We start from the raw sequence: 17,590 nt of genomic DNA, 5'->3' as shown, positions 1-17,590 counted from the left end.
ATATGGTTCCAATAATTTTAAGACCTAGTTGACTGTTATGCAGGCAGACCCAGAACCTTGTTATATATGTAATAGTTGTCATCAAGTGGTCAGTGCATTAATATGATGCCTCTTGGGGCCTTTAATTTGTCTAAAAAAATGTTGGCACACAGGTTGAGTTGTTCTTCCTGTCCACAATATTTTTATCTTGGCATAGCTGCTTCAGATGGATCAAGATGGTAACCACATCACAGAGTGTACCTTGATCTGTATCTTGGTTCCTCCCAGGTGGGTAAACTGCATTTGTGAGTTCAAAGACAGATGCACAATGCCATATGGACACTGGCCTGGTTATTGGAGTTACAGCGACTGGCCCATCTGCGATCTACAGTCATGTTACTCCAAGTATTACACACAATATACATAGGTCATCCTCTTAGGTGAGTACAGTTAAATGGCTGAGTAGAGGGAGAAGGGTCATAGGAGCAGAGGACACTGTTGTGGCTGAGTGTAGTGACAGTTGCAGTATCCCCTGGCCTTAGCATTCCTGTCAGTGCTTGTCCTACCCGCGCACTACACAGATGTCATCCTCTCAAGTGAGTACAGTTCAAGTGGCTGAGTGGAGGGAGAAGGGTCATTGGAGCAGAAAACACTGTTGTGGCTGAGTGTGGTGATAGTAGCAGTACTCCCTGGTCTTTGCATTCCTTTCAGTGTTTTTCCTTCCCACACACTATACAGATGTCAACCGCTCAGGTGGGTACATTTCAATGGGGAGTTGTCTAACAAGGTCATTTTCAGTAGGATACACTGTTCAGGTTTTTGTAATAGCAGAACAGTGCCTGCTGGGAATTGTAGTGCTGTCGATCCCTGTAGTACGTGTACTATACAAAGATGCTGTTGCCCCAAGTGAGTCTAGTTCACATGTTGGAGACCAGACAGGGGCCTACGGACAGGTGGACAATGGGCTGTTGAGTGGGTTGACAGTGTAATTGGCAAAAGGTGATTGGTGAGCATGTATGACAATATATTTTGGTGATATTTTATTGTTGTGACTTACCTGACTCCACTCCCCCAGGTATTCCCGTCAAGCCCTCAGGATGCAGGATGGCCAGGACCTTCTCACCCCAGGATGTGAGTTGAGTGAGGAGGTGGGGGACCACCGCCAGTCTTCTGGACAACCGGCTGGTTTCTGGATGCCATGGAACGGACCTTCCCCCTGAGGTTTTTCCACCTCTTCCTGTTGCCATCCCTTATGTGTGGGGTGGGGCCTACAGCATTCACTCTGTAGACTACCCTATGCCACATTTCCATTATCCTGGGGATAGTAGTATGCTGGACTTGGGCTCCAAAAAGATGTGGCTCTATTCTAATGATTTCATCCACCATGACTCTTAATTTATCTTCAGTGAAACAGGGAGTTTTTCTGGGGTGACATGATGGTGATAATAAAAAAATATAAGTGGTGGGAAATAAACAGGTGACAGGGAGTAAATGAAGTAGATGTGCAAATGGATGTGATAGGAGTGTGTTGAGGGTGTGGGATATGTACTTAGTGAAAACGGGAGGGGTGCGCAGTCTATGGTTTTATCTTTTTTGATAATAGGCTCTGACTAAAGTGTGTTGTGTTGTAGATGCAAAGGATTGTGGTGTGTGAAGAGGTGTATAGGTGTGTAGGGTGTGGCAATGTGTGTCAGGTGTGTTGTTTTCAAATTCATCTAATGTGGTGTTGTGTATAACTTTTTTGACTTTGCGAACCGCTGTGGTTTGGACCGCCATTGGCAGACTGCCGTGGCTGACCTCCACTGTGACTTTGTACTTGTAATAGGTTCGGTGGTTGTCTGACAGGCTTTTGGTGTGGGTGGTCGGACTGCCTATCTCCCTCCCTGCAAAGTACTGGTGGTGTATGTTTTTTGGCTGTTCTTTTTCGGTCCTGCCTGTGTACCCATAATATGGTGATCTGTATGACCGTCAACATGGCAGTCTTTTGACAGCCACCACTACGGCGGTCTGGCGGTTGGACCGCCAAACTCATAATGAGGCCCTTTGTCCCAGGATGGATTGATCCGCAGCTACCCTCACACCTCACTTGTTTCCATCCTTAACTAAGATCTAAAAAATATGAAATTAAAATCTGTGCTGGTTATTTAATCATCTACAGATACAAGGCTATTTTATTAACTGTAAGAAAACTGGTGTAGTATATGATAGGATTGGGGCCTTATCGAGCAGTACACACACATTTGTATCCTTGGGCCCAGTCAGAGTTAATTGCTCAACCTTCACCTCAACCCTTTAGTGGCTAAGGCACTGAGCATCAAGGCTTAGCAAAGAAACAATGTCTAAAGCATTTAACAGCACCAAACAACAGAATAGGAAAGCTAACAAACATGAAAGTCACATGACAACAATTCATACAAATAGAACATATTTTTATTAATTTTTGGAGTCCTTGATTATGGAGATTCTGGAGATATTAATTTTTAAAGCATGTAAAAACTTTGACATCAACTGAAAACAAGCATTTGCAAGTCAAAACTTTACACATTTTTTAAAAGTTTGTAAGAGGTGGTTGCACTGAGGGCCCACTTCACAAAGATAAAGGTAGACCATAAGTCTAACTTTCGATCTGAAGTCTAAGTCCTAAAGTCTAACTTTACACCTTAAGTCTAAGTATAGATCTCAAGTCTAAGTTTAGACCTGAAGTCAGACTTGGTCCAAAAGACTAATTTTACTACTTTTTGGTATTCACAAAGGTAAGTTACTACTATTAAGTTAACTACCAGTGAACCTAGTAGTATTAAAGATACTAGTAGTAAAGTTATTACTAGTAAAATGCCTAGTAGTAAAGTTACTAGTAGTAATTTATCTTTGTGAATGCTGAAAAGTAGTCAAGTTAGATTTTTGATCTAAGTTAGAGTTTGGTCTAAACTTAGACTTCAGGTGTAAATTTTGACTTTAGGTATAAACGTAGGACCTAATTATGCGTTTGGTAGTCCACAGATCCAAACTCGAGGTGGCAGTCTGATTGCTGGATCATCCAGGGTTCCTGAGGGGTTGGAGGTGGTCAACGTCATGGTCACCTGCTGATCACAGCTTTGCTTTCTGCCAGCCTTTTCCTGGCATGGTCCACAACATGAAAAAGTCTACTGCTTTCCTTCAAACTATGAAGAGAACGATGCCAAGGAATGCAGCACTCCTAGTTTGAGTAATTAATTTATTAAGGCACGTACCAGATATAAAAAAATGTACATGAAAATGTGAACATGAACATTTAAATTGAATACAGTAAAACACATGTAAATATTAAAATACTCACAGCAGTTAAACAATGTCAGGCATATAAAGTGCAATTATAAATGAACAGCAAAGCTAGATATTTAATAATAAAAATGCATCACCATGGGGATCGAATCCAACTATATCATCCTGGTGGTGCCAACTTCAAGCTGTGAAACCCTGGACAGCTGAGACAGGAGAAAACTACCCCAATGGGACTTTGTTATGGGCAGTGCGTCCACCCCCACTGGTCTGACCAGCGAAAACATTGTAATATGACGTTTCTGCTGGTCAGCTTGGTGGGAACATTGTAATACGGCAGTGGTAAGGCTGCCGGCTTGATGACCACCTCGAAGGCTGCCTTGGAGTTGTGGCACTTACACCGACAAACTGCTAATTAGCCCCTAGGCTTTTGGTCTAACTTTACCTTTGTGAATTGAGCCCTGTGTTTGGCAACTCCGATTCAAGTTGGGCAACCAAATAGAACAGAATTGTGGTCTGGAAGACCTAAAATAAATCTTTGAACAGTTTCCTGGCCACCCGAACATTTTTGAAGGTGAGTTCCAAACTTTACAGGACAACTGAAATTAAATTCTATGTAGTAGTCCTGATGCTGAGGGATCCAGACTTGAAGGTGTTCAATGGATGTTCCACAATCTGTGTAATCCACGGGGTGAAGTCCGGTCGAGTCCTCAGTCCACAGGTGAGTGGGAATGACTCCAGTCATGGATTTAGGGGTCCTGCGAAGTCCTCTATCCAGGGATGAAAGTTCTGCTGATGCAGACCTTTTGTTCTTGATAAACAGTGGTCACTGTGAAAATATTTTATGTGTTCTAGTGTCCCTTGGAGTTGACAAATCTGGTTGCAAACTACACCACAGGTCCTGCAGACTTAGGTGCAACTTCTTGCTATTTTCAAATTCTCTGTCAGAGTGCTCGGCCTCTGGTAGCGGCCAAACAGCTCCAGTGGCTACCAAAGGTGCGGTTTGGGCTCTCTCAGCTTTACTGTCCCCAATGCCTTTCTGGGGCGCCAGTCAACTCACCCTTGGAGCCTTTGCTTCTGGGGTTAGGAGTTAACTTTTCCCTGGACCAGGCATGCAGAACAGGGTCCAAACTTATTTAGCTAAAAGTGCATCAGGTGCAGTCACTCTGACATAGCAGCCTCTTCTTGTGCACTTCCAAGGGGTACAAAGTGGTCTTCTTCCCATCCTTCTTTCAAATCCAGCGAGTATTGAAGACTTGGGTGTCAGAGATGCCCATTTAATCCCAGTAAAGCACCCTTAGTGGACAACACAGTTACTATTCAATGGCCTAGTAGGTCCCCTCCTAACTGGTGACACAGTTATGGTGATGTCTGGCATCAGGCTATCCCAGAGTGCATCTTGCATGCCCCAGCTCCCCGGGGTGTGGGGCTACCATGGGCTGCACACCCATGGAAAACTGGTTCTTAAACAGTTATTTCCTTCCTTAGCCCTTGCTCTACTGTGTCTAGGGGAAACAAAAGGGCTTTGTGCAGCAGTGTTGTTGCAGCAACCCTTTAAAGGCAGCATCACATTACATGCCTGCCTTTTGGGCTAACACAATTTGCAGCCCATCCTGGACAGCATTGTATTTGACATAAATGTTGACTGCACGATCGAGTAGCATTTAATGTCCCCTTTAAGTTGATACCTTACATGACAGAGTTAGGTAGCCTCTGTCAGGAGTTAGATACATTGGAAAGCCGAAAGAGAACCCTTACCTTATAAGGCTACTCTACTGTCAGACCAACACTTAGGGTTTTGCAGTACAGACATATCAAAAATAAATGTCTATCTTAACTTCTTAGCTGCTGGGCCTTTCTCCCCCCCCAGTGCTGAGCCCTTTTTTGGCTATTTGGGGTAGTTCGCGCTTAGGCCTTCATAACTTTTTGTCCACATAAGCTATCCATGCCAAATTTGCATCCTTTTTTCCAACATCCTAGGGATTCAAATGGTACCCAGCGTTTGTGGTTTCCCCTGGAGGAGACCGAGAAATTAGCCAAACTACAGTGAAAAATTTGTTTTTTTCAAAAACAATGGGGAAAAAGGGCTGCAGAAGAAGGCTTGTGGTTTTTTCCCTGAAAATGGCATCCACAAAGGGTTTCTGGTGCTAAAATCACCATCTTCCCACCTTTCAGGAATGGGCAGACTTGAATCAGAAAACCACATTTCTCAACACAATTTTGGCATTTTACTGGGACATACCCCATTTTTACTATTTTTGTTGCTTTCAGCCTCCTTCCAGTTAGTGACTGAAATGGGTGTGAAACTATTGCTGGATCCCGGAAAGCTAAGCATTTCTGAAATGTAGACAAAATTCTGAATTCAGCAAGGGGTCATTTGTGTATATCCTACAAGGTTTTCCTACAGAAAATAACAGCTGAAATAAAAAAAATATTGAAAGTCAGATGAAAAAAACAGCCATTTTTCTCCACGTTTTACTCTGTAACTTTTTCCTGCAATGTCAGATTCTTTAAAGCAATATACCGTTACATGTGCTGGACTCTTCCGGTTGCGAGGTTATATAGGGCTTGTAGGTTCACCAAGATCCCTAGGTACCCAGAGCCAATAAATGAGGTGCACCTTGCAATGGGTTTTCATTCTTTACCAGGGATACAGCAATTCATTTGCTGAAATATAAAGAGTGAAAAATAGGTATCAAGAAAACCTTTGTATTTCCAAAATGGGCATAAGATAAGGTGTTGAGAAGCAGTGGTTATTTGCACATCTCTGAATTCCGGGGTGCCCATATTAGCATGTGAATTACAGGCCATTTCTCAAATAGATGTCTTTTTAACACACTGTCTTACATTTGGAAGGAAAAAATTTAGAGAAAGACAAGGGGCAATAACACTTGTTTTGCTATTCTGTGTTCCCCCAAGTCTCCCGATAAAAATGGTACCTCACTTGCGTGGGTAGGCCTAATGCTCGCGACAGGAAACGCAACATAGGCACATCACATTTTTACATTGAAATCTGACATGTTTTTTGCAAAGTGCCTAGCTGTAGATTTTGGCCTCTAGCTCAGCCGGCACCTAGGGAAACCTAGGTTCTGTTACCCAGAATAATTTGCAAACCTCAAAATTTGGCTAAAAAACACATTTTCCTCACATTTTGGTGACAGAAAGTTGCGGAATCTGAGAGGAGCCACAAATTTCCTTCCACCCAGTGTTCCCCCAAGTCTCCTGATAAAATTGATACCTCACTTGTGTGGGTAGGCCTAGCGCCCGCGACAGGAAATGCCCCAAAACACAACATGGACACATCCCATTTTTTGACAGAAAACAGAGGTGTTTTTGCAAAGTGCCTAACTGTAGATTTTGGCCTCTAGCTCAGGAAACCTACAAAACCTGTGCATTTTTTAAAACTAGACAACTATGGGAATCCAAGATGGGGTGACTTGTGGGGCTCTGACCAGGTTCTGTTACCCAGAATCCTTTGCAAACCTTAAAATTTAGCTAAAAAAACACATTTTCCTCACATTTCGGTGACAGAAAGTTCTGGAATCTGAGAGGAGCCACAAATTTCCTTCCACCCAGCGCTCCCCCAAGTCTCCCAATAAAACTGATACCTCACTTGTGTGGGTAGGCCTAGCGCCCGCAACAGGAAATGCCCCAAAACACAACGTGGACACATCCCATTTCTTGACAGAAAACAGAGGTGTTTTTTGCAAAGTGCCTACCTGTAGGTTTTGACCTCTAGCTCAGCCGCTCCCCCAAGTCTCCCTATAAACATGTTACCTCACTTGTGTGGGTAGGCCTGGTGCCCGCGACAGGAATAGATCACACAATGGTCAATGTTGGTCCTCACATGAGGCAGCTGTTGACCCTGGGGTGATCCATTCCTGACGCAGGCATTAGGTGTAGGCACTCAAGTGGGGTGGTGTTATTATCAGGACAGGTGAGCAATCACTGGGTGGTAGGAATTTTGTGGATCCCAGCATATTCCTGTAGTTTGTGTGACAGAAATGCGAGAAAAATAGAGTTTTTATTCAACATTTTAGCTTTGCAGGGTATTCTGGGTAAGAAAACTTTGGGGAATCCACACAAGTCACACCTCTGTAGACTCCCCAGAATGTCTAGTTTCCAGAAATGTTTGGGTTTAGTGTGTTTCTCTACATGGCCGCCGAACCCAGGACCAAAAACACAGGTGCCTGCCTTACAATACCAGTTTGTTTTGTGATAGATAATTTTGATGTCTCCACAATACGATTTGGGCGGTGGAATTTGGGGCTGAACTAAATTGGGGAGCTCCCAAGAGAGCACTCTCTCTCTCTGCTTGCCGCCACATTCACCTGCTCTCTGGGTTGGGCTAACCCACTATTACCCCGTTGCACAGACTGTGCTTGCGAAGGGACAGCAGGACTGTCCTCATCACCTCCCTCATAATTTACTGGAAGAGGAGTTATCGAATGGGACTCCTCCGACTGAAAAATCACTCCCAGAGTCTTCCCCATTGTCCTATCCCTCAGATGCTGTCTTAGTATCTGATGTCCCAGTCTCTGATCCTATGTCAGAGCTGTCATCTATAACCCGAGTGACGGCAGCAGTCATCCATCAAGATGCCATCTCTGCTATTGGCTAAACTGTTGCTCTAAAACACTAGCCTACGTAGACAGTCACACAATCAATGGTGTGTGTGAGATACGTGCAACAGTAGAGGCCACCTTACCTGCGCTTCTTCCCTCAATCAGCAGCGTTCTTTCAAGACACTCAAAAAACACCTTGTCACATACCATTCGTCCCAGTCTTTAGCACCTCCTGCGCCCAGTCCAACAATCATTATTGGTGCTCCCACTTCCTCCTCCTCGGATTCCGTCATTACCACCCAGCAAAAGTGCCCTTCATCTCTCCATAGCCGCCCTCCACCCATCACATACATTTAATTTGTATTATAACGCAGGTAATGGCTTACTTTACTAATGCATTCAGCTATTTACATAAAATACAGATTTGATCTTTGCAGTAGGCATATAAACCTTCTGCGCTTCTTTATGGCACTAAAACTGCCACTAGACAAAAGTCTGCCCCTTTTGTAGCAGAAACATAATCACAATACTTACTTGACTTTTTTATTGTTGCCTAAAAGCTACAGTTGAAATGCGTCAGTTGGAGTATGTGCATTGCTTTGAAGACGCAAGCTGCAACTGCAAGACAACTGGTGGCAAATATATGTATATATATATATATATATATATATATATCACTTTTATATGTGGGTCTGGTTTTCCTGGGGGCCGATCGCAGCCCCCAGGCAAACCACACATGTACTGACAAAAGTGATTTATATATATATATATATATATATACATGGATATATCTATAGATAGATCTATATATATATCTACATAGATATATCCATATATATAGATCTATATATATATATATATATATATGTATATATAGATCTATATTTTTTATTTTTCAAAATGGCCCCTAGGGAAACCCTACAACAACTACAAAAAAATATTGCCCCTGTCCATTTCTTTTTTTTTTTAAATAAAATTTAGCCCCTGCAATTGTGCCCCACCAGGACACCTACCTTTTTTTTTAAAAAAAATATGCCCCCGGCGGGGGGGGGGACGACCCCCCCAAGTGAAATCCCTGGTGTCTAGTGGTGTTTTCTGGCCCTGCGATCAGGTGCCAGGAAACACTTTCAGGAAGGCCTCGTAAGAAAGGGGAGAGTCTACCGAACGTGGCTTCCTGCTCCGATGGGGAAATCCAAAAAGTGACAAAGGGGCGGGTGGGGGAACGGGGGGAGACACGGAAAAGCTTCTGTGTCTCCCAGGCTTTAAAAAAAAAGAAAACAAATCCTCGGGTGCATCTTATTAACCCCCTCCCTGGTGTCGACCACTGGTCGTGGCCCGCACCAGGGAGGTAGTGTGGGCTTCGGCCACTGGCCGACGCCCGCACCCAAAGGGTTAACAATGTACAGCTCCTTCTCTTATGGCTTCATTTTGTACAAATATACTTAAGGGATGTGTGCACTTTGACAGTAGTGGTAGTGGCAAAGTCATGTGTGCAGTATATGCACAACCTCTCCAGTCTGCAATGGCAGCTGAAAGTTATGTTTTCACTTTGTCACACAGGGAGGGGTACAACTAGTGCTGCAGCTCTTGTGTGGACAGCCAGCTTTACATGCCCTAGGACCTGGGTACCGTAAACTAGGGATTTATAAGTAAGTCAGTAGATGCCAACTGGATACACCAAATTAAACCTACCATTTTGAAAAAACACTGTCACAGAGGTCAGGACAGCAGGTCTCAATGGACTCTCAAAGTAAAAAAACAGCAGGTGATAGTCCAAAATGGGGAAAAATGATTGGGGAAACCTTCAAAAAGCCTGTTTTCTCACATTAACTATAAAAATGGAACACCAAAATGTGTTTTGCCTTGACCAGGCAGACACTGTCTTTTTATGTCTGCCTTATCAAGGTTTCATACGACAAGTATACTGGAAAGTAGTAGAAAAAAGAACGCCCAATCATACTCAAGTTCACTTCCAATGGCAGGAGGATTTAGGAATGAAATAAAACCTGAAGGGTGCAGGATTTGAATATAAACATGCATTACCTCCAAGTCAGCTCCAACCTTCAGAAAATTGTAAAAACTCTGTTGACAAACAGATATACTATACAAGGGCAAGGTTAAATAAAATCACAGAAACATGTAATATGTGCAACAGATGCTTAAATATTATCTGACATGGGACTCGTATTGGGTCTGGATATATATCACAAAAGAATCAACACTTGAGAAAAATGGATACATTTTAATCTGACTGTAGCACTCACTGGGTGGAACTGAGGTGGAGAAAGCAATCCAGTAGTTAAATACTCGGGGCCTGACTCACAAAGGCAACTTACATTCCTTAGTAAATTTACACTTCTGAGTAAGTGTACTACTTTTTGTTTTTACAAAGAGCACTTATGTAGTAATTTACACTTTTCTAGTAAGTCCAGTACTAAACATCGCCAACCACCACTACTGCAACACTCTCCCATAAAAAATAATAGAGGTTGGGTCTTACTACGTAAGGGTATGTTACTACAAAAGTGAAAGTTGCTACAAAGGCACAGTTTGTGAATACCAAAATGAAGTAAACTTACTCAAAAGTGTATGTTTCTGCAAAAATGCAGTTTGTGAATAGTACTTTGTAGAACGTTTTGTAGCACCACTGCTGTACTACAAAACATGGGTGGGTAAAAACAATGATGCAGGTACCCTCTAACCCTTTTGACCAGGGTAGTAAATGAAAGTAAATTATTGGTCAATACAAGGGGGAAGTAACCTAGACTTCCATGGTAATCCACTGACTAAATAAATCTAAAAGCCATATTTATACTTCTTTAGCGCTGCTTTTGCGTCGTTTTTTGATGCAAAATCGGTGCAAACTTACAAAATACAATTGTATTTTGTAAGTTTGCGCCGTTTTTGCGTCAAAAAACGACGCAAATGCGGCACTAAAAAAAAGTATAAATATGGGCCTAAGTGTTCATACAATGTAACATTGATAGTGATTTATTGCATTATGCATCTTTTTAACATATTATTGTATACACAAGGTTATACTTGTCTGAATAGGTGCTCCTATCAAAAACAGTGAAAATGAATATTGTGCAGGGAAGTGAGTGTGGCATTTTATAAAAATGTTGATTAGTGATTATTGTTTTAATTCATAATTACTCTTATGTTGTTTACATTTAGTTGCTTATTATTTATTGTTATTTTAGTATTTTATTAATTGTGTATGTTCAATTTGTTGATTATAACATCTAATTATTAAATTGTAATAATTGTTTTTATATTTAGTGTGCTTCATTTTTTTATGTTTGACTTTAAAGTAGGGAGAAAACATTTCTAATTCAATTTAAATTTCTATTTAAAAATATGTTTTAATATTTGTTTAAATTATATTTTTCTGTTTTCCTATTTGTAATATTTGTAATATAAAATATGTATTTTAGAATTGCTTTCAATGTTGTTTTGGTCTGCATTGAAAATGATTTAGATGCAAAAATATTATGAGTAGGAACAGTAATTGTGGCCCCTTTAAAGTCAAACATTTTTCCTACTGTTCGCTTGCGTTGGAGAGGGAATAGTAAATCTGACTCTACCAACATCAAACTCATTTCACTACTGTTGCTCTGGTTGGACTGGGAGTAGGGAATCTTACTTGTCCAAGTCTAATATTTAATTTTTTTAAGTTGTTTTAGTGCTTCTATTTTTAGTTTTAAAAGTTATTTCAATCTAAATATTTTTTATGATTGTTATTAATGTTTTTCGAATCAATCTGTTTCTTTCAATTGTATACATCCCTATTTGTTAATATTCAGGGTTTGTTGTAATCAATTATATTACTATGTTTTATTATTTATGTTTAAATGTTATTCAAAATATTTTGATTATTATTTTTTCAGTTATTTTAAAGAATATATTTTTATTTTTTGTTTGAAAGTTATAGCTTTTCTAAATATATTTTTATATGTTTAATGTGTGTAAATACATTTTTAAATGTAATATACTTTTAAAGTTGTATGTTTTAAAGCTATCTTTTTCTACGATATTGTAATCTATTGTTTGTTGATACTTTTGAGCTTACATACAAAAATATAAATCTATACATTATATAAAGTCTATATTAGTAATCTAGAAACTTGTTGGCAACATTTATAAACTATCTGCATTAGTAGCAACTTTAGAAGCAGAAATAACACAAAGATTATATGGATTTGCAAATAGAAACTAGACAATGACCTAATGTATGTGGGGATGTAGCTATCATTTTCATGGACAAAGTTCTTCTGTTTAGACCTGGAGAAGTAAATCAAAAAAACAATTGAAGACAGAAATGCCTTGCTCCCTGGTGTGGCTCATTTGACTGAGACAACAGATCTTAATGTCAAGATATTTCTTCTTACTCTCCTAATGGCATATTTTTTGTTGAAGGTCTGTGTTTGTGTCATTGCTTTCTGAAATACAACTAACAGAATTCAACTCAACACAACAACCCCGGACAACATGACTATGCTCCATCAAAAACATTGTAAGATATCCCTGTGGCCTGATACATAAATCTCATCAATGGCCCATGGCAGAAAGATTTCAGACCAATAATTATCACACATAGTAGACAAGGCTACAAGAATGAATTCAGATACTTCAGAGCTACAGTTTTATTAACCCTTTATTGAGATACTCAATGGAGTAGTTGGACCCCTTACACATTATCAACACTTTGCACGCCTTACACAGTATCAACACTTTGCTAAAAAAAATGTGCCATCCACCCTTTACCCGTTTCCAAGCAAGGATATTTACCCCATTCTTTTCATGTTACAAAAGATGATAGGTAAATTCAGATTGTTCCTGAATATTAGGGAGATGTATCATAAAAATAACCAAACCAATCAGTATTTCTTCTGCTTCACAACACAGTCCTATCTTTTCAAGTGTCAGTCCTGCTATTCAGATTATCAAACAAAAAAGAGATGGTTTGAATTACTTAAATGGATCTCAGCCACTAGTAATCATGCTGAGTTGCATTTCAGTCTGGCATTTTTGTCCACTATGCGGTACGATGCAAAGACTAGCCATATGCAATTTTTTACTTGATCTTTATCCAACAGGAGATGTCAAACCCAAACTGTCAGACCTTTCCCATATTGATAGGTATAAAATAAATTAGACTGGCTATGGCCTGTTGGAGTTGATTGCTGAGGCACTTCTTGAGTCTTGTAGCATTGTAAGCACAGGACCCAGGTCTGGACATACCAGTTGGTGGAAAGGTTGGATTAATCTTGGCCCCTTGTAATCATATGAGGACGCATTCCAGTTTATCTTTTTTCACACTATACAACTTCAGACAAAGACCAGCCACATGAAAATCAGATGCCTCCAAGCAAACAGTCCGGGTTTGAACTTCAAGGCCAGGTCATATCAGGACTGGAGTATAAGCAAGCTCAAACCTGTTTCAGCCTTTTTGACCTCATCAGTGAGGTGCAGATTAGGTCCTAAGGCACAACAAAGCTGATTCTCTGTCCTCACATTTTGTCCTAAGGAGAATGTGAAGAACCCATGCATCCAATTTGGGTTTGGTTGGCGAACATTCCAGCATACAGAACACCAGGAGTGGCCTCTCTGGAGACTGGTATATGCTATTAAAGATTTGAAGAAGGAATTTTTCAATCCACTTCATTCTCAGGTGTATTTATGCATTCTATTTCAGCTATAGTGATTTCTAGCGAGGTTAACCCTTGAATGTTGTAGCAAACTTGGTATGCAATAAAAAATTTATTCTGTGACAGCATGGGCCAGTGACTGCCTTTCTTGCTTTACTTTGAGTAATGGGTTACACATAATATTATGGTGAATGCAAATTACTTTTTACTTGCCTAATTCATAATCCCATAATTTGCTAACTTGGCCTCTGCCTCGCGTTATCTTTAGAGATTTATTTGCCAGGGCATTTCTTACAAGACTATGGGCCTGATTTACATTTTGGTAGAGGGGGTTACTCTGTCACAAATGTGTCGGATATACTGCGTTATGTATAGTAATCCCATAGCCTATGGAGATCATAATACAGTCAATGGTTATACCATGCTTTAAATTGTTCTTCATTTCAGTTTGGGCATCCTCATTGTATTTTCCTTGCCTTGACCTCTGCCCTGTATAAAATTGTTGTGTCTAGTAAATTATAATTTAAGGTTTACTGAAACACTATGGGCCTCATTATGAGTTTAGCAGTCTTTTGGCAAAACTGCCTCTGTGTTGGCCGCTAAAAGACCGACATGTTGGCGGTCATCCAACCGCCCTATTAAGAGTCACACTGTGAAGATCACAAAAAATAGCCAAAAATCCGAAACCGGCAGGACACTGGGAAAGAGGAAGTACCACCTCCAGCCCCACCAGCCCGACAAAAATCCACCCACCAGATTACAAGCCACAAATAATCACAGCGGAAACCATTGGCGGTTTGGGCAGTGGTCACAACTCACTACTGTCAGAACACTACACCACATTTGTTATTTGGAATATCCCACAACTGACACACATCCACACACCTGACACACCTACACACTTCACAATATAACACCCTCTGCACAACCTACAATCATTTGGAACACAAATGCCATTTGGGTACGCCAACAGTAAACAATTATAATGAAATAGCACCCTTACTCTATAGGCACACATGTACATCATACTCAGCACCCGCTACACACCAGCACAACTAACACATTATACACATAACAAGCACATACAATCCATGACAAGTGTCTCACCCTCACAACACAGCACCCACACCTCACCAATCAGCCAACACTGCACCCTTACACTCACAACACCCCCACACACAATCTGCACAACCACTACCATGTCCCCACAAAATCACCCACGTTTCACTGACAACGAGTTGAGGGTCATGGTGGATGAATTGTCAGGGTAGAGTCACAACTGTTCGGCGAACAGGTCCAACAAACATCGATTGCCAGAAAAGTGACAAATGGTAGTCAACAGGGTCAATTCAGTAGGCAGCCATCCAAGCACAAGGAAGGACATCAAGAAGAGCTGGAACGACCTACGGAGGAAGGTGCATTTCATGGCATCACACCACCAGATTGCCGTGCAGAAGACTGGTGGTGGGCCCCACCTCCTCCCCCACAGAGGGTCTGACTGGAATACCTGGGGGACTAGAGTCTGGTAAATACCCACCACATCCATGTCACACATTTGTCTTGTCCTGCATGCTTCCTCACCACCCAAACACTCCCTAATTAACTGAATGTCCCACTACACCTACCACCTAATCACCTAATGCCCTCTCCTGCATGCCTCCACCTCATTCAGCCCAACTGGCCACCTAGCCCTTGGAAAAGGAACTTCAACTACTGGCTAATCATATCACTACGGCTCCCAGAATGCACTAACCCATCAATGTGAAAACCTGGCATGTGGACAGCACATCACACGTAATGCATGTACATCTAAAGTACGAGCCACACCATTTAAGGTTCTTATAGTGAGGACCAGTACATGGCAATGGCAGCAATGCAAGGGCACGCTCACAATAGCAACCAAAACAAAACACAGCTACAGCTCAGTGACCATTCTTAATGGCCACTGATCCACATCCGCAAGCCTGAAGTAGACTGACCATGAGTTGGAAAGTAAGATGGCAGACTCCATGCACATGCATAACAACCAGAGACAGGACTATTACCCTTGCATACTCAGATACTGTGTTTCAACTGCGACACTGTTGTGCAATGTGCAGCTATAATGTGTGACATCTAGCAAGCCTGACTATTCAAAAGGTAACAGAGCTGAACAGTCATGTCAAGTATCAGACAGTACCAGAACCCATCCGCAGTACAGTATGTATGAAACTTGAATGACAGCTCCCAACATGGAGTACGGAAATCAAGTCACAGAGCTGTATGTACAACAAAGGTATGCTGTGCAGCATCTGTGAATGTCATTGTAGGGAATCATGTTAAGCCAATTTCTGATTCTCACAAAGAGGTAACCAAACACATTTTCTAAACTGCATTCTGTGTCTCAATCTCTCCACAGGTAACCCTGTCATTGCCACCATTGAGAGGATACCAGAGACTGCCAGTCCCCCTCAGTATGAAACCCTCAATGAGGAGAACACGCTGGATGTCTGGACAGTGATGAGCAACCTGGCCCACCTGGGACACCTGGTCAGTCAATGACTCCCTGCCACACACTGCCCACATCAACCTCTCCCACCCCTGGTCCATCCACGTTACCAACCATTTGCCCCCAAACCTGTGTTCTAAGGACTGTTCTATCCATTGTGTGCCCCACAATACAGACCTTGATTCAAACCTTGACACCTCAAAAAATGATGGTCCTGCTACCACTGGGAGTGGGCACACAGTGCCAGGGTCTCAGGCCCCTGAGAGCAGGGTGCATGGGAGGGATGCTGTGGACCAGAGGATGGGGCCTCCAAGGCACTCCACTGACCTGGAAACCATCTCCCAAGACTTTGGAGCATACCAAAGTTCCCAGGACAGGATAGGCCAAATTATCAGCATGTTGGGGGAACATCATAGGCTGCAGAGGGAATACAACTAGGAAGTCATGCAGCAGTTGCTGGCACATAATGCCACCATGGCTTCTATAGCAGGGGTGCTGATGGACATCAACACTACCCTGCATATTTTCTCAACACAAAATCAGGCCCCTTCCACTAGCAATATAACATCTGCCCCATCTACATCAGCGGGAGCTAGTGGAATGGAGGCCCTGCCAGGGGAACCACATGGCTTAGTCTCCCATACCTCTGTAGCTGAAGAACCCCCCCCACAAACGTGGACGTCCACCCAAACTGTATGGAGCAGATGCCAATACCAAACCCACTGCCAAGAAGTGAGCCTCTCCTGATTTGTCACCTTTGTGTGCCACTGAGACACCCTGTTCTGAGACATTACTCCATTTTCCCACGATACAAGGGCACAGGACCTGTGCAACCAACTGTTGTAGCATCAACTATGATGAATCCATCTACCATGACATCACTTGTCACATTTTATGTTTACTTGTTTACATTAATTTTAATTTTTCTATTCTGAAATGCACAATAAATCACATTTGGACACAGCTACTGCATATATGTCTTTAATGGAGTAGGTGAATGATACAGATCAATAAACACATCCATCAATTAAATATGCCCAAAATGACAGACGCCTGACCTACTGTACTGGACAGATGGAAGTGACCTAAGTCCGCCAGCGGAAGTTGTCATGGCGGTAGGCGGATGCAACCTATGTGCAACTTGCCGTTGGGTAACAGTGCTGCCTTTGGCAGACTTGGGCCAATGGCGATAACTGCCAGTGGCGACGGTCCTGTATATGGCCGCCGTGACCGCCATTCTTTGGTGTTTTGCCCATTTGACTCCTGACACTGTTGCCAGCAACACCTCCACAACGTGAGCTGCTGTGTATTGCCTCTGGGAGTCATCATGTCATGTCCTGCAGGTGATAGGGTCCCTGCCTTCATCCAGGAAGAAGGTGAGAGGCTGGTGGATGAGCATCTACCACTGTGTGGACAGCTGTATGGGGCACCGGAGGAGCAGGTAAGTCCTATGCCTTAGGCATGTGTGATAGATGTTGTATTTGATGTTGCATGGGGCCAAGGAGGCAAGTGATTGGGCTTTCCTACCCTTAGACAAAGTGCAATGTCCATATACTATCTGCCAATGACCTACCAATAATAGTCCAACATATGGTATTATCCGCCTACATCATGTCACAATGATTACTTTTTGTCAGATCTAGTGGAGT

The sequence above is a fragment of the Pleurodeles waltl genome, chromosome 3_1 (genome assembly GCF_031143425.1).
Source record: "Pleurodeles waltl isolate 20211129_DDA chromosome 3_1, aPleWal1.hap1.20221129, whole genome shotgun sequence".
NCBI classification, from domain to species: domain Eukaryota; kingdom Metazoa; phylum Chordata; class Amphibia; order Caudata; family Salamandridae; genus Pleurodeles; species Pleurodeles waltl.
This window is presented reverse-complemented; position numbering follows the sequence as displayed.